The sequence below is a fragment of the Apteryx rowi genome, unplaced genomic scaffold (genome assembly GCF_003343035.1).
Source record: "Apteryx rowi isolate R43461 unplaced genomic scaffold, aptRow1 scaffold_248, whole genome shotgun sequence".
In the NCBI taxonomy this organism is placed as follows: domain Eukaryota; kingdom Metazoa; phylum Chordata; class Aves; order Apterygiformes; family Apterygidae; genus Apteryx; species Apteryx rowi.
This window is the reverse complement of record NW_020448841.1, coordinates 951,521-969,664: the sequence shown is the minus strand read 5'-3', so window position 1 is coordinate 969,664 and position 18,144 is coordinate 951,521. Positions and strand designations below refer to the sequence as shown.

Below are 18,144 nucleotides of genomic sequence, written 5' to 3'. Positions count from 1 at the left end.
TGGGTAGGCACTGGACTTTTTAGCACCATTTAAACAAACAAGGCATGTCACTGCCAGTAAAACTATCTTTGAATACCAAGGGAAAGAAGCAAAGTAGTATCTGAGTACTTTCCAAGCTAAAGTTCTGTTTGGTTCAAAAAGGATGAGCAGATATGTGCATGCAGTGGCACACACAAATTGTATGCACATTTTATTAGATACACTAATGACAACTGGCAATATAAAATCACCCAAGATTGGATAAGCCACCCCTTGATATTTTTATATGATGCTAGTGTCAAACACCACATTAAACAACAGCTCTTTTTACAAGCTGGAATGCAAAGCCAAAAAGCAAGGTTTCATAAATAGCAACTAAAGTATTAGCATTCTGGAATACTGATTAAAATTCTAAGTAAGATCTTAACTGCAGCTTCTGAAAAAGTATTTATTTTCACAGAATACATGTTTTCCTTTCTTCCAGAACTTACAGGAATTAAATATTTCATTGCATCGAATCAAGTTATATTACCTTAAAAATATTCTCTTCCCCCAAGGTATCTCTCTGGAATAACCAATTTTTAGTTATCACAGGAAGGAAAGGTTGATGGAAGCTGTATCTGTACAGCTGAGTAAGAAAAGCAAAAGTCAGCAAATGCAATGCAGGCTTATTGCAACAGGTTTCAGTCTCATAAATGCAAATGCTGACACCACCTGATCCTTTCTTTCCTGGCTCACTCCCTTTAATGTTCTGAATATCATATGCCTGAAGTTTCTCATTTTTGCTCATTTTCAACATTTTAATTTATCTTATGATTTTTTTTTTCCAGTCAAGTGCTCTGCTGCTTGAATTGCTTTTAAATAGCACTACATAGTTTTTTATCTTGGCTTTCTTCCTGTTGCAGATTTCTGTATGCTATCAAAATGGTTATTTTTGTGAAGCATAGCCTGGTCACCGCTAGGAAGTGCTAGTGTTTGGTCTTGTTCAAAAAGAGATCAAAGTGAAGTGAAAGCGACAGTCTTGGTCATAACCACAGAATCAAAACCATCAGTCTAATAATGGCTCTCTGTGGAGATGTCTGGTAAACGAGCACAGATACAGTCAAAAATAAAATTAAAAGTAAAGTCCTCTGAGACAGATCAGTTCTAAGCAGTCTCTATAACTGCAGCTCAAAATAGCAGGAAAGATATGAAATATTTCAGCCAATACAGTGAGCTCACCAAGCATTTTGATTAAATCTGCTCAAACTGTTCTGTTTTTTAGGTCTTTTAGGTAGAGCAATCCATAGTTTTTTTGGGGTTTTTTTTAAACCATAAAGAGACCATTACAATGGTCCAATGGGATTTCCTACAGGCATCCAGTCCCACACGCAATGCCCATTCACTCAGGATCTCTTACACTGAAGAGCTCATCAGACGGCCTATCATTAGTGCAAAACGTTACTGGTGTTGCATCTGTGTAGTTGTGTTCATATACTGAACTAGTTTGAGCTGGGTTTATCAGTAGTTTAGTTAACCATTTAAAACTTTGTTAACAGTGAATTTAACTGAACAGGCGAGTTGCCCAACAGCCTGTTGTCTTTCTGAGTTAGCCTATGGCAGTGGCAAGAAAACAGTATTTTGGAAGTAAATAGCTTCTAAATAGTGTTACTCATTATTAAAGCAGACAATTCTGAGGAGCAAACACGATTTGGCAGGAAGAAMTTTTCATGAGAATGCCCAATAAGAAAATCTATCTGAAAAATCAGTGATTCATCCATACCCACTGGATTTTCTGCTTCCAATTTCTTTCATGCCCACTAAATGTTAAACTGTCTTTTGGGTATATTCTCACAAATTACTGGTCTTATCAGTGTTGTACCACAACTTTACAAGATTGGCATCAGCCCTTGGCCAACTATCAGCATGGGAGGAAGATTTCGGGTATAGAAAACCCCTTTCAGAAGCTGTGAGTGAAGAGCAGGAGCCAGCAAATACTGGGTAAAAACACTGAGCAGAGACAAGACAAACAAAGATGGGAGAAAGAAAAGAAAAGAAAAGCAGCATTTGGGTTTGATTAGTGTGCCACAGTCCAGTAAGAGGGGTTGCCAGCTGGCCTGAAACCAACACCAGCTCAAGGTTATAATAACTAGTCAGCTGTGCGACCAGCTCAGTTCAAACTTGTGGCCAGGTTTTCCTTTGTGGATGGAAGAGGCTCTCAGACCAAGATGACCATCTGCTGACTCAGCAGTGTAGGCATTTCTCCCAGGTAGAGGCACAGGTAGGTGCTTGGGTACCCAGAAAGCCCTGCACCCAGCCTACTAGGAAGGAAGCTGCTCACCCATTGCTGCCTCTTGCCCATCCCGCTGCCAGTATAGGCACTGAAGGCAGGTGGCAGGCAGCACGCTCTCTCCCTAGTACYGCTGGGCTGCTGGAGGGGAGGCTACGCCAGTGGCTGCGACAAACAGCCCCACTGTTGTGTCAAGAGGGAGCATGGTGGGGTGCAAGATGGAGGCACTAATGCAGCCTTCACCCAGGCAACAGCTCCTCCCACTCTATTCTCAATGCATCCCATAACTCAGCCCCAAGTGACAAGACCACTACCCCCCTTCAAATTGAAGTATTTACACATTATCTGTTACAACATGACCTGTCCCAAAACAAGATTAGCACAGAATTTAAAGCAAGAGGGAGAGACACTCCCCCAACCATTACCACCCCTTTGCTGATACTTTGCATTTCTCTTCCCCTCACTCACCGTCATTTAGATGAGGGTTCCTGGGCTGAATCGTTCTCTCTCATGTCTCTGTGGCGACTACTACATGCCACAGAAATACACTCAACATAAACAGGAGATGGGACTCAGCCTTCTTGGAAACTTGTGTAACTTATACCTATAGTGATCCATAGCTTCCCTTGATTGTCTAGCGGAAGCAGCAAGAGAAGCAAAGGTGGGGAACTTCTTGCCTGCAAGCCAGACATGACCTGCATCTTGCTGCCACAGACCCCAAACCCACATGTTGTTTTTTTTGACAGTGAATTCAATATGTAGACCGAAGGGGTCTGAAAGACTTTTTCTGCCTTCAGCAGAAGAAAGATTTCCTGCTCATGCTTTGTCTGAATGAGGAGAATGCACACACTTAAAATCCATTTTTAAACCTACTTCATTAAAACTGTATTGCAAGCCTACAGGAAACAACTAGCCTGAAGGCTTACTCCAGGTTCACTTAAATATATTTACTTCAAGCCAAATCAGCACAAACCAGTCTTAAGCAAACTGAAATGACAGTGACAGTTTATACACCACACCTTTACCTAAATCAGTTGTAACACATTATGTATGGACACATTTGACCCTGTAGTTTGCAGTTCTATAGGCAAATCTGTAATAACTGTCTATCACCCGGTTGCTGGGATCCAACAACAAACAAAAAGGCGCTTTCTAGCTCTACCACCCCAGAGAAATGGAATGATGCTGCGGGGACTCAGGCTTTTCAGTTCAGTACTCCACATTGCAGAATGCAACAGCAACCAAAGCAAGTCAGCAACAAAAGGCCCCAAACAGGCAGGAACAGAACGAAGCACTTATTGCACATCCTCTATAGCTGTAAATCCATAGAGCAAAGTTCCACTGTGGATATCCTTCCTAGCTGGTCACTCCCAGTTACTTTTACGAAGAACTGCTGCAATTGGGTTGCTATGGCCAACAGAGATAGAAGTAACCATTACTGACTACATTTTCCACTTTACACACAGACAAGTACATAACACACTTTGAAGGCCCTCCATAAGGATAATGCTATGCTTAATATGGTCTGTTTTACACATATATCAGAACAGGAAGGGGAACAGTTGTCATCTAACTTAAAAACTACACAACTTGTATAACTGTTAAGAGCTAGCTATTAACTGATGGCTGAAAATTAGAATTTCATCTCAAAGGCAGAATGAGGCAGTAACTAGTTTGAAAGTTATCTAGTTTAGCTGAGCTTACGGAGAAAAGACAGTGCTCCTTAGAATTAGACTTTGCTAGAAATCCAGCGAATGGATATTCATATAAACCGAACCCAATGTCTGTATCATTCTTCCACATTGCCCACTGTCTTGTGTTTCAGATATTTAGGACCAGGCAATTAATCATGCAAGGTTAGAATGAGGGAAGCTCTAGTGATCCTCAGCTGGCCAMAATAATTCTACAGTATTCAGAAACATGCTAGTGGTCACAGCTGTCATGATCTAAGAACATAGGCAAAACAGTGCTATAAGCTGAGATAGTGTCTCTTATGAGAAATCAACAAGTATACTTGAAAAAAGAAAAACTCTCAGGTTCACAAGCCCTTCTTCAGTTAAATCTCAGGGGCTATATATCCCAAAGCCCGCCGCCAAGGTGACTCATTAAGCATATTATTTAACCTGAAAAACTTGTCTTGGATAAGGACTTCCCCAGCTCTGAAGAACTCAGAAAATATCAGAAAGATCTTTTTTGAAACAAAATCGACTGCTTATACCCATATGTTATAGTATAGGATATTAATGTTATTTTACAAATATTGTATTTAAATTCAAATATGCGACAGCAAAAAGGAAAAGTCATTCTAAACTGAAGTCAGACTGACTTAAGTCAGTTCAGAAGTGTGAGGACTGTCTTTATGTTTTCTCAAAGACAGTCCACAGTATTCCAAATACTCTTTACAGTTATCTCACGTTATTTACAAGTCTTTGTGCATGCATTCAAGGGCAGTTTTACTGAGAAAGTCAAGATATTCTTTCTTTGAAAGCTGACCAGAGCTATTAACTTCCTATTTACCAGGGTTCACTTTAAAACCCTGTGATTTAGTTGTGAAAAGCTCACTGAAAAAAACCCTAGGGGGGGGGACAGAATTTTGTATCTCTACTTTAAGATTTAACCTTGGACTACACACTAAGTGTATACATCCCTTTCCTGGCCAGCAGGCCCACCCAATCTTCCTTCCAAATCTGCCTACGTTTACTGGTGAAATGGTGGCCAGAAAGTTTCCTCACAGATGAGCAGAAACCTAGGAAGGCTTTGCTTCTGTGAAAGTATCTGTGCGTGTCAAACAGTTCTCAATAAAATCCCCAGAAAAGACTTATATTTCAGCTGTAAATCATCTCTGATTCTTTGATCTTGATGCCTAAAACCAGTTTCCACTCCAATATTCTGGAAAATGGAGGGACTGTTTAAGCCAGCCACTTGACTGCTTTCCCACCGTCTTTATAGCAGCCCCCCCCCCTTATTTGTCTGGAGAGGGGGGAGGACTAGGGTCTTCTATCTTATCTTGAATGACTAATTCGCCTTCCTGTTTCCCCAACAACCCTGTTGATTCAGCTTTAAATAGGTATACAGTAACCAGTCTTCACAATAAGCAGACAAACATAACAAATGTATCGTAGCCATAAATTCTTTGGGAGCAGACCAACTCTTGTAGCAGTCATTAAAGTCTGGTCTCATAATTTTATATGTCTACTAACAACATGCAAGAGCAGGAATTATTTTTTGGGTTGTACTCCTCTACACCATGACAGAGAAGGCTATTACATTTAGCTGTTCTCAAAGCAAGTATGATCACAGTGATGCTATGCACTGTTGCAACTATTTTTATATGTGAATGCCTAGTATGTGATAGGCACTGGTATTATCAAAATGCTCTACAGTGCACAAGACTCATGACTCCATATTTCTTAGCTGTTTCCCTTCTCCCTGTAAACACTCCAACATTCAACTTGTAACCTTACCTTCTAATGCCTCATTAGTAGAATTTCATCTCTTCTGGGAAGACACACATCACTTTTGGGAAAACAAAGCCTTCCCCACTAGGAGACAGCCAAAGATCTCATTAAAACAGGTACCAAAGTTATGACTAATCTAAAACCAGACATTCTCATTACACAATTGAAATAGCAAGATTATTAGAAGACATGCAGTTAAAACCTACCAATTTTGCACAAATGCAGCAGAGTAGGCTCACAGTTAAGGCCCTGAGGGAAAGGAGGTGCAGGATGCTGGACTTGAAGAATGTGTTGGCTGCACACACAAATACACACACAGGTCACAGTATTATTCACTGCCCATACTGCAGTAGAATGGATGCTTTGTTATAAAACATCTCTTTTGTTTTCAAGTGTAGAACACCTACGAGTGAGTGTATGTTCCCCCGTTCCCCCGTTCCCCCGTAGAGAAGAAAGGGGGAGGAAGACAATTTTCTTAAACCACAAATCCATTAATACCAGGGAACAAGAATTTCTTCATGCCACCTGACACAAAAAGCCAACGCAAAGTACATTGCATTCTCTTTTTATGCACAGTTACTGCAGAGAAGATTCACAACAAAATCATTGTTGGTTTATTTGCTCTTATACAATTAAACTCAGTGGTATGCATCTGCTGAACCACTTTGTGGCAATCCATAATGTTAGTCACACATACCACCGAATGCTGGAGCAAAGAGAAACTCCTTTCAGATTGATCAAGTCCTTCCTTTTGGACCAGATTCACATGATTGTGCTGAGTCCTAAAGGCTTCTGCAATGTTCAGTTCTATCGATTGATTCCTTTGAAGTACTGCAGGATGTTTTGAAGTAATTTATGCTGACATGCCAGTGAGATACAAACACCCTGAGAAACAGCTACACAACACCAATCCAGAGACATAACCTCTTTAAGGATAGGCTTTCAGTAGATTAGAAGAAAACAAGCAAGAATTTAGGGTATATGTTATTTAGGTGACTGCCGCCTAAGTACTGAGGAAGCGAGTGTAGCAGGAAGTGAGTACAGAGCCAGCAGAGAGGCTGACAGACAGAGCGTGGGCTAAAGAAATCAGTAGCCCACACTCTGTGGGGAACGTGTCTGACTGCAGAAGTCAGAAAGGAAGAGAACTGGGGCCGAAAATGCTAAGGGTTTTTAAGGATTCTGTAGAGACTCACCACTAATTAGACCTCAAGAAGAGATGTATCATTTTGAAGTTCTCTACGTTGAATCACTGGAAGAACACAGCAGGAAATGCAGGACCATCTGGGATCACTCTTTTGGATTATGTTGTGTTACATCTCCCAGTGATCCCCCTGTCCTACAGAAATCTGGACAAGTAGGATTCAGCTACCTAAACATCAATGTTTGGTGTCTTTGTGGATGCTCACAAGGTAGATCGCCTACACTTCAGCTGCTGTGCCACAGTAGGGTGATACATCATGATGCCAGCCTCATATGGATGTACTGGATGCCCTTGGATATCCTTCTCGAATGGCACCAGTCACCTGTGCCTAGGCAACCGAACCATGCCCAAGCTGACTGATGTTGCACAGGCAGCACTTCGGTGCTACATGCAGCATGACAAGAGCTCCAGAGACCCTGCTGCATCTGCAGTGTCTCCCATCAACAGGGTCAGTCTCTGTGCTTGGACTGTTGCAAGGGTTTTAGGCTCCAAGATCCCTTTGCAGTTTCTCTTCTCATTCTTTCCCTACCACAAGCACTTGATTTCAAAAGAACAAAGAACTGTTGATCAAGGGCATGAATAAGCTAGAGCTTCTGCTAAAGAGGAAATCATGATGACAGACTTCTGAAAGTGATGACCACTCGCACAACCACTACCAAAGTGAAACGACAAGCTTATTTTTTTGCCTTCTCTGTTCTTCAGTGATTGTACAGATGAAAAACAAATGTTTCAAAGGCATATAAATTAACTTTTTTTTTTTAAGTTGAGGAAGAAGAATGTTTATTAAACATGTATTGTATTTTTAAATATTGTGTTTAGCAAGGAATGTTATGAATACACAAATCCAGAGCCAAATACCATGCACCACATTTGTGCATGTGGACATTACTAATTAAAAAAAAAATCTTAATTAAAAAGTAAATATAGTGTGATTTTGTTTTCTATCCCAATAGTTATCTGCAAGAAGTCAGGAAATTCCTGCAGGACACACAGCAGTGTTTTCCTCTTAGTATTTTTAATATCAGAAAAACAAAACAAGCTGCCAAGTTATTTTCTTAGGATAGATGTTTTTAATCTTTTTTTCTTTTAAAAAGAGAAAAAAAATGTAATATCCTAAATTAACCAGATCCCTCATATTTCACTGTTTACAAAACCAAGAGCATACGCATACTACATATCACATGCTTGGAAATAAGGTCCATGTGATGCATTGCAGAGACATGATACATTGAATTTGTCACCTGTTCTATCTTACCTACATCCAGGAAGCCAGAAATGGCTCTAGCATTCCATGCTGCTGAGCAAATGCTTGCAACCTTTTTGCTTTGGGATTTTTATTTTTTAAAATCAACCTGCCAGAGTATGTTTCCTTCTTCCATATGGAAAAATTAAAGTTGTATGATAAAAACACAGAAGTTTGCATGTGTCTGAAATAATAGTAATTAGAAAAAGGATTAAACAAAAGTTCACTAAAATGGGGCTGCAAGACTGATTCAGCTCTTTACAGTCAGATGCACCTGACTTCTGTATCGACATTCTTGACAGAGATCTTTTAATACACAGGATCAGTGGAATAGCAGAGTAGACAAGAGAATAGGAACATCCAGTTAAAGCAAATGTATTTGATACCAGCAGGTGCAGCCTCCCAGGCAAAAAGGAATGCTGCTCTACGGCACGGGGAAAAAAGCCACAGAAAGGTGGGAAGCATCAAGGAGAGGTGCTATAGGGTTGCTTGACTGGGAATTGGTAACAGCAGGAAACAGGAAGCTTCAAAATAACAGTTGCCGCTCTCTTCTCTGGGTGATAAAAGCTACTTTGTAAGAGATTTATGTACAGCAGCATCAGTATGAGCTCTGTAAACATTTCTAGGAACACAGCCTTTGCCCTTATTACATTCTGCTGCTGCTGCTCATCTGTTCAGTGCTGTTACCTTACATCATCTGATTGGTCCCTGCTAGATGGTGACAGTTCAGCACGGGAAGTCACATCACAAAATGTTTATCGAGTGATGGCTCAATTTAATTCTCCGTCTCCCTCTATGCCTGATAATTACTCAGTTTGATCCAAATTCCCAGTGGTTTTGCTCTATATCTCATTGTGCTTCAGAAGGAAAATCCCAGAATACTTAGAGCCTGTAGCACAGAACTGCATCATGATGTCTGACCTGAACACTGCTTTTATGCTAAGAGCAATACAGCGCTGTGGGAATGCAATGATCACAGAAGTAGCTTAAGTAGATATATCAGAGCTGTTCAAAGGGGCTGCCTTGAGAATAGCTGTTCTTGATTAGTTAATATAGAAAAACAAAAACAAAAACAACTTCTAAGTGTATAAAAGATCAAAGACAGAGGCCTTCAAGAGTAAAGGCAATGTTTACCCAGCTCTGCCTACAAGGCAGGTAACAAGGAAGAATCAGAAAACTGAAGGTCTGTTGAGATAGGATACAGGCAAAATTTAGTGAAACACAGTAACAGAGCAAGGTGATATTACTACAGTTTTCTATGGAGTGATCCCTGACTGATTGTAGCATATATATATATATTTTTTTTAGATACGTAATCTCATTTAAATAAATTCCTATCTTACGTATAAAAATTATTGCAGCAGACTATCAAAAAAACCAACTAAATTTATGAAATAATATCTGCAAGCTGGCAACTGCTGCTTTTCCATGGTATAGAAGCATTAGTCTCCAATTCCAGTAGTTTAGCAGATAACAGCTAACAACAATCACATTACAGCAAAAAATAAAGAAAAATGGTGTTTTCAGAACATAAACACACAACTTAAATATAGACATAAATGAAATACAAAATATGACACCAACATAATTTATAATGGAATTTCCACTCATATGAACATTTGGAGGTACTTTATTAAATAAATATTTCTGTCTGTATTTATTAATAGTCTCTTGTTTTCTGTTTATTTCATAAATGCTTTAGGGACAACAACTGCCTTTTTGACTGTATTTGTGCAGCTTACATTGCAGCTTACATTGCAGGGCACAAGTTACTGAATGGGGCTTCTAGGTGCTCTTGTCTTCTAGTTACAGTATGACACTGGAGGGATTATGTTGCTAGTACTTTAGTAAAAAAAGTTTTAGATGTCTGAAGTGTTTTCACTTGAATATAATTTTTATTTTGCAAGTGAAGTTTAAAATCATTATAATCTATAACAAAGCTCACGTTTATTATAAGCCCTTAAAAGTACTTACTGAATACAAGTATGCTGCACCAATGAGTGTTCTTCAAATTGAAATTCATTAAAGAGAAATACTTCTTAGATCCAACATAAAATATACATGGTAAACAGACTTCTTTACTTCTCAAGTTTAAGTCAAGCATTATAAGTATACCATAATATCACAGACTGAAGTAGGCATAAGCATTACTTTCATCTTTTACTATTCAGAAAGCGTTGGTATTTCCATTTTTCTAAAGGAAGGTATTTGCACTTTCGCTTGCTCAGGAAAGCCTTCCCTCACGGTACTTTCAGTTTCGGTTCCCCCTAACTGAACAGGTATAGAGCGAATGGTCTCTTCACTTTAACTCATTCATTTCAATTGAGGAGGAGGCTGGGAAATGAAGACTCAAGCTTCCGTTTTCCTCGTGCAATTATTGAACAGGTCAGAGAGCATAAAACTAATTTTAAAACCTTGGGGGATGTGGAACAAGCTATTTAGGCAAATAATAATGTTTCATGTGGAGATTTCAAATGCATCTGAACAGGTTAGGTCCCTAATCCTCAGTGGTTTTACTCTATGCTTCAGTCTACACTTACTTTTTCCAACGCTGCTAGAAGAATTAGGTAATATTTACCTGAAATTGCCACATAGTTTAAGGAATTAGGAGAACACAGACTGCTGCACTGATCCAGTTATGGCTGTGTCTCTCTACTGGGTGATTTCAGTGGGTGGGGGATATTAAAAAACCTTGGGCATTTAAGAGAAGAAAGGAGGCAGCTATCCATATGTTTCTGTTCTTAATTTGAATATCTGACCCAGGGCAAAATCCAGGAATTCAATCACTACTGCTAAAGTTTCCTTTGTTTTACAAATTGGTTAGTTTTAAATACAACCTCTATTTTCATAAGCTTTCTTCAGATATATTCAAAGTTCAGGTTGTTTTATTTAGCTAATACACAAATCCAGAATTAGAAAGAAAAGCAACAAGGTAGACTCCTGACTAACAAAAAGATGCACCAGATATTATGGTCCTTATATACACACATATTATATAATACATATTATACACATTATATATATATATATATATGATGCGTATAATATGTATTACACATACATACCTTATATGAGTTTTTCACACATCAGTATAAGATCATAGCTGCCAAAGATGATGGACTTGCTTTAGGGAAATAAAAAGCACTGAAGTTTCTTACTACCCGATATTAATCATTATTAAGATTAATAATTTAAATAGCTTTAAAACACTGTGGAGTTTTATACCAGTTATCTGGGAAATAAATATTTATCCTGTTAAAACACAGCTACAATAGTTAAAAGAGTAGTTAAAACATACTGAGGAATCAAGTCCTATTAAGGCTAGCAGTTCTACAAGACGTGTGATTCGGAATTACTTTTTTCAGGACACCCCCTAAGCTACTGATTATTTTAAGGAGCTCTGTCAACACACCAGTCATTCAGAGCGGTGGAGAGGCGACTCTTGACCAACACAGTTATGCTGGTACTTGTAGATGCAAATACATCCACCAAAACGGGAAAACCCCACGGTGACCGTGTTACAAGACCAGCAAAACTCGCCGCTTTGCTGGTGTACCAGGAGGCATGCTATGATGGCTTTAGCATGTAGTATACGGCTATTCTGGTAAAGCGGCTTGAATGTATTGATCATTACGTAGAGACTTTTAGCAGGTCAGAGTTGCATCTGAGAGAAAACAAGCGCGTTCAAGAGAGATGTTCCTGCCCGTTTTGCCAAGGGAAATGTTACATATATCCAAGCTGAACACAGCAAGACCTTTATTCCAAACGCGGAGACGCCTCAACGCCGACTTTCAGGCTAGCAAGAGCCAGGCCGACCTGGTGCCCCTGTGTGGAGCCTGCATCCTCCCACCCCTGCCGCCCCCCCCCGCGGCACCTGCCGCCGGCGCTCCCCGGCCCCGGCCCCCCCCCACACACACACCGCGCGCGGCCACTCACCACCACCACCGCCGCCGCCGCTGCCCCTCAGCAGCGCCCGCCACCGCGGCGCGAACGGCCCCACTAAGGAGGAGGAGGAGGAGGAGGAGCCGCCACCGCCGCCGCCACCGCCCATAGGCCTGCAGGCGGCGCCCACGTGACCGGCCGCGGGCGGGGCCGCGCTCCCCCTGCCCTCCCCTGCCCTCCCCCCGCCATCACCTGAGGCGCCGGAGAGGGCGGCGGCGATGGGGGGCTGCGCCTCGGCGCCTCATGGCGGCGGCCGGCGGCGGCGGCAGCCCGGCGCTGTGCGGTGCCGCTGAGGGTCCCCGGAAGACGCCTCGGCGCTGCAGGCTTCCCGCGCGAGCTGGCCTCCCCTCGGCGCAGCCGGCCGCGGCTGAGCGGTGCCCTCAGCAGCGAGCTCGAACGGTTTCGCCTCCTAATTACGGAGGCAGCGAGGAAGCGTCGTTGCTAATTTATGACAAATTGACCTGCTTTTTAAGAGTTGCGCAAGTAAACCCAGGAAAACCCGCATGTTTGAGGACTAGCCAGTGACATGCAGAAGCACAAATGAACAGGGGTACCCACCCGCCGAGGAACCGGCAGGGGCGGGTGAGCGGTGCAGGAGATTGTACCGCGAGCAAGGAAGAGGAGCAAGACGGGCCGTGCACGGCGACCAAGCAGCAGGGCCTCCGCGCAGCCTGAGCGTGGCCCAGCCGCTGATGCTGGGCTCGGTGCTGGGATCCGATGTGATGGGTGCATTTCCCAGGAGCTGGTTGTTTTTCAGAGTCTGTAATCTAAATGTTTTAAGAGTAGTATAATTGAGGTTATGTTATTCTTCTGCTAAGGCGGCTGAGAAAGCGTGGAAGATGGAGACGTTCATGGAGTCTGGTGTTCTCAATGTGTAGTTTAGAAAACCACAGGTAGAAACATTGACTTTTCTCTCAGAAAAGTGGGTTTAAGAGCCTTTCAGTTAAGGGGAAAAAGAAAAGAGAAATTAAGATTGATAAACCCATCTAACTTTTTAATTAAAATAAATCTTTGAGAAGAAAGAAGTCTCTTTTGAAGGTTTATTTCCTCAGGATATCAAAATATCAATAATTTTGGTCTTTACTTTTTTTGTGTATTTTACCTAAATCATATGTCTGATTGCTAGATATTAAAGTTTTCGAGAGGTTATAGAAATACACGATTACATGAAATACACAATATTGTATGCCACAAACACACAACAGCTGGAAACAGTACAGCAGCTTTATGCCCCATCCCTGGAATATCCAAGTGTTGGTATTGGAATCTGGCACATAAAATTAGCTTAATCAGCCCAGGGAAATCATTTCTGTTTGAAGAGAATGTTTGTCTCTTGCTGCTAACAAAATGTCTTTTTTTTCCCCCCAGTTCCTTCACCTGCTAACACAGGGAAAGCCAGAGCACCTCAGGGCCACTGGAATTCCTGATGTATTTTCAGAGATGTGCTCAGTTGTGACTGTGGGAATCGGCAGGGCAGAGAACAGGGAAAACGGATTGATTGGCTACATCTTACTTGTGAATTAACAGTCCTAAAAAAATGTTCCTGGGCATTGGAACAGTTCTGCACACTTCTGGCCTGTGCCAATAGCACTTTCCCAACAATTTCCAGGGACAGYTGGGGATTTAGCATGAATCGGGGACCAATCCCAATAGAGAGTTTGTTTGGGCCACTCTGTTTTGGAGGAGAAGCAAGATTACTAATGTGGGCAGGAGCAGCTGACCTCTGTACCAGAGAGCAGTCCTGGTCACGTACAGTTTGCTGTTAAAGAAGTAACCATGGAGAGGAGGACAAAGAAAGTACAAAGACAGCCTTTGAACTGGCCTTAATGCAGACTTGACTTGCAGTCTAGCTTAAGGTATGAGGACTTAGCAAACTATATTGACTCAGAGATGATTGCACTGGAACACATTTGTGGTAAGGGTGTTCTCTTAATTTTTTGCTGACATTTGTTCAGAGTGTATGCATATATATGGCAGTCATTTTTATCCTGCTCTTAAGTGAACTGAACTACTCAAAACAGCAGAAGCTGGTCAGGATTTTTCTAGATGGGTGGACTAGGAAGACAAAACTGAGGCTGTTTGTGTGTGCTGAAAGTGTTTTAAGAGGAATAAATAAAAGTACCTTAAGAAATATATACTAATTAAACTGTGTGGAAGGAAAGGTGTTAATTTGCTGTTAAAACAAGAAGTAGTAAGGGTTTTGGCTTCTAAAGTGCTTGAATACTCTTTTCTTATCTATGTACTAATAAAGTATCACTTCTCCTATTTTAAAAAGGAGAAATAGTTTGAATATTTTTATATATTTACTTCATTTCTAAATACTGAAACGCCTAGGAGCCTGCCTTTTCCTAGTCTTTTTATATAAACTATGAGCTGATTTTTCCCATAAGATATTAAAATTTGGAACAAGTTCTGGGGTAAAAATTATGCTGTGTGACCTCACACAGCAAAAAGAAAGTGACTATTATTAATTTGTCTTACAGCTGAGTACCCCAGAGTTTTCACTGGATAAGATCCCTTGTGCAGAAAACACTACAGAAACACATAGGTATCGATATGAACAACAATGAAATAATAACAAAGTACAGCGAAGCCAGGGAGTGTTACATAAAGACATCTACATCAGTCTATTTTCCCCAAACATTTTCCACTTTTGGTAATAGTGGTTCAATATTGATGGCAGTGGGTAATTAGTGTAAGTGTAGACAGGGATACTGGGGGCTGGGGGCTGGGGGCATCTGTCCTGCAAAGTTTAGAGTTTAGAGCCATTTTATGTGGTAGGATGGTGAAAACACCGAGGTTTGTCATCACCTTTGTTCCTACTGCTTATTGTCAGGCACCTTTTTGAGCAGTGGTGGGAAAAAATTTACAGAGAAAGGCTAGCAGAGAAAAGACGAGTGAAAGAAGAAAAATGAGGCTGACAAATAGCTATTTGCAGTATGGCTAGTATAAATTAGTTTTCAGAAATCAGATTAGTTTTTTACTCCAGCTTAATAAACAATGATTATCAATGAGATCTATAAATTTCTCTGTTTTCTCTGCGTAAATGTGAAATAATACTAACTCTAAACCACACACTTTTGCCAGCAGAAAATCATAATTAGATGTAGTTACATCTAGCAAACAGAGGTGTACAGGCAAGTGCTCTTCATGAAAAAGGAAAGAGCAATTGTGCTCTGGTACACATTGTTCATTTGGAGAAATTTTATCCAAACTTCCAAACTGCTTATTTATAGGATTTGAATCCTTTCAGCCTTTTGTGTTCTTTCCCACTCCAGTGTCATACTGAATTACCTCTTTCCATAAGGACATGGCATGCAGATATTTTCCAGAAAGAATGAAGATTGGAAAACATCAGAACTTTTTAAGATGACTGCATGCAGTGAGTAGCAGAATGTACATATGAATGATACAAGTTTTCCTATAGAACTTTTGTTCATATATGAGTATGAAGGAACAAAAGTTCAATAGGAAAGCTTGCTATAAAAGGACCTGGATGCTTATCATCAAAACATGTACCCTTCATGGTTTGGAAGTGGAAGATTTGACCAGTACCTCCATGATACATTTCCTCAAAAAGGGGAAAAGAGTGGGTTTTAGGCAACAGAACAGCTTTCACCGTAGCCGAATTTGGTGAATGCACCCAGTTTTTGCCAGCATAGGCAGAATTTTCCAAAATCTCAGCTTTTTCATGATGGTTCCTATTTTATGTTCTATTCTCCATTTATTCGTGGATGACTGGGGCTGTATGCTCCAACTCATTTCCTTTCCTTTTCCAAGAGGAAGCTCTTGCCAGCAAAACAGGCTCTCTGTTTGCCGGAAGCTATATAATGCCGTCTAGTGCTGATCCAGAGGAAACTGTAGGAGTCCCTCAGAGCATCAAACACTGAGCTGCTGTAAGAGAAATAGCTATCAGCTCAACAGCAAAATTCAGAATTATTGCAGTTGCTAAATAAAAAGCAACTTTAGAACAGAATCTAGTAGTATACCTGGGAAAACAATAGTAAGGATTGAGAAAGTAGGAGAGGAAAATAGGGAGGGGATAAGACCAAAGGACTGGAAAAAGCAAGAACTAATATACTAAGGAAAAGGATAGAAATGAAAGTCAAGGGGAAGTGTATATAACTAGTGTAAACAAGGGAAGGTGATGAATTAGCCTAGTTTGGTGGCTGGTGTAGAAATTGCATGGAGGAACTATCTGCACATTTTCTGTAAAGTTGATGCTATTTTTGTCCAACTTCTTCCACACCAGCGGTATTCTGTGTTGACATGATGTCCAAAAAAGCACTTAATCAAGCATTTGTGACATTTTCTCAGGGGTGCAGCTGCAGCAGTGGTAGGAATGGTGGAGGCCTGCTGCTGGCATTATCTAACCCACTGATCTGAGGGGATTTCTTTACCTGTACCTAGAACTTGCCTCACGTTGCTGTAATAGAGTAATTGCTCTTCTCAGAGTAATTATTGAAGAATAAAATATTTTTTGTCCTACCACATGCATTGTCCCTGTTTCAGGCAAAAAAAGGAACTTTATTCCAGAATCACCATCATGAAAAAATTCCACTGAAATAAATAACTATTCTGCTACCAGGAGGCCAGTTCAACTCATTTCGAAATAAATTTGCCACAACTATGGCAGCATGTTTACTCAGAAAGGCAAACTCTAAGGGTGCATCTACATTAGCATTTTAGTTCAGATCAGGAATGCACTTCTGAAACAACTCTTGTTGACCTCAGTTCCTGCTCCTTAGTTCGTTTTGTGGAGCAGCCCCAGAACACACAGGCAGGAATCTTCCACCTGAAATGAAACCAAAAGCTGCACTGCAACAACTAATGGACATTCATCAGTGGACCATACTAAAGTCAGTCTAAAATAAACCCCCCGGAAGACGCACAGTGTAAAGGTTAGGCCCTCAGCACAAACTGGATTGCTCTACAGAGCTATTCCTGTTGCATCCCACTACTTGCTAATGTAGACAGAGTCTTAAGTCGTACAGTGATTAAAATGCCAGCTCTGTTAGTGTCACGTTTTTACTCCTTGCACTGTTTCATTAGACTGAAATAAAGCATACAGAAAATGCTACAGGACTACTTGGGTCCCAACTGTTTGATCACGTTATGAAAAATTTAACATACAAAGGAAAATGCTTGAGTTTGCAAGGTACGGGCTTTTGAACTGGAGTTAAAAAACAGACACACATGGAGTATAGTGAACACAAAATAAAAAGAAACCTTTTTAAAACTTTCCTATAATTTCCTTTTTATAGATAGAGGAAGAAATCATGCAGTATTAATCTATGCTGGGATTCTTAGGCAGCACAAGTAAATAATAACAGTAGCTGTGCCACTGCTTCCAGTTTCAAAAGGTAGTTGGCACTTTGGTGATGTGGGAGGTATAAGAATTAAGAGCGAGAAAAAAAAGAAAGGAACTTGGAAAATGTTTTCTGGTATTTGTTTGTGTTCTATGGTAGAAAACAACAATTTTCCCTCAACTGTGTTGTCATTTTGTATTTGACAAGTATTGATTTTTTGTGTAGTTTGTTTGCAATAAAGCATGAAATGAACTAGGCACGTGTGCAGTTGTCTTCCAAATAATGTTTTTATACCTTTTGCAAGTATGTGTAACAACAGAAAGCAGTTGGATGTATTTAAATACTGCTAACCAAAAGTAGCACATCCCCTCAAACAGCTTGGGCAGGTGTTCAGATATCCAAAATTGCCAGAGGCATGAAACTCTTGGCCTTGGTTTGCCCTCATATGTGAGTGTAGCTCAAGGAGGAGTCTGGATTTGGACAGAGAACAAGCAAATTCTTAGTGCACTGGAGATTCTAACGCCATGAATGTAGTAGTCTCAAACGTGATATTCCATGTCCACTAATCTTATATATTCATCTCTTAAGTTTGCAGTCTCAGAGGTGCCTGCCTTAGAAAAATGGACTCTGCCCAAGCAAAATTGGGTCAGATTTGGGGGGGAGAGTGGTATTGGTATTTACATGGAGTATGGAAAGGGATGGTTTATTTTGTTTTAATTCCCACCCATTAGATGATTCCAGTT

The 18,144-nt window shown here is 40.7% G+C and overlaps 1 protein-coding gene across 4 annotated transcripts in view; it reads right to left on the bottom strand.

The window, feature by feature from the left end:
* SNX10 (sorting nexin 10) overlaps positions 1-12,155 on the bottom strand; it is a 42,428-nt gene extending 30,273 nt beyond the window's left edge. The window contains exons 1-2 of one of the 4 annotated variants that reach the window (XM_026066792.1): positions 12,087-12,142; positions 11,216-11,274 (exon numbers count right to left, since the gene is read on the bottom strand). The gene's annotated coding sequence lies outside the window, so the exon portion shown is untranslated. Of the gene's footprint in view, positions 1-11,215; positions 11,275-12,086 lie in introns of all 4 variants that reach the window. The other 3 variants (XM_026066794.1, XM_026066791.1, XM_026066793.1) reach the window with 3 other exon arrangements.
* Between the last annotated feature and the right edge of the window lie 5,989 nt (positions 12,156-18,144).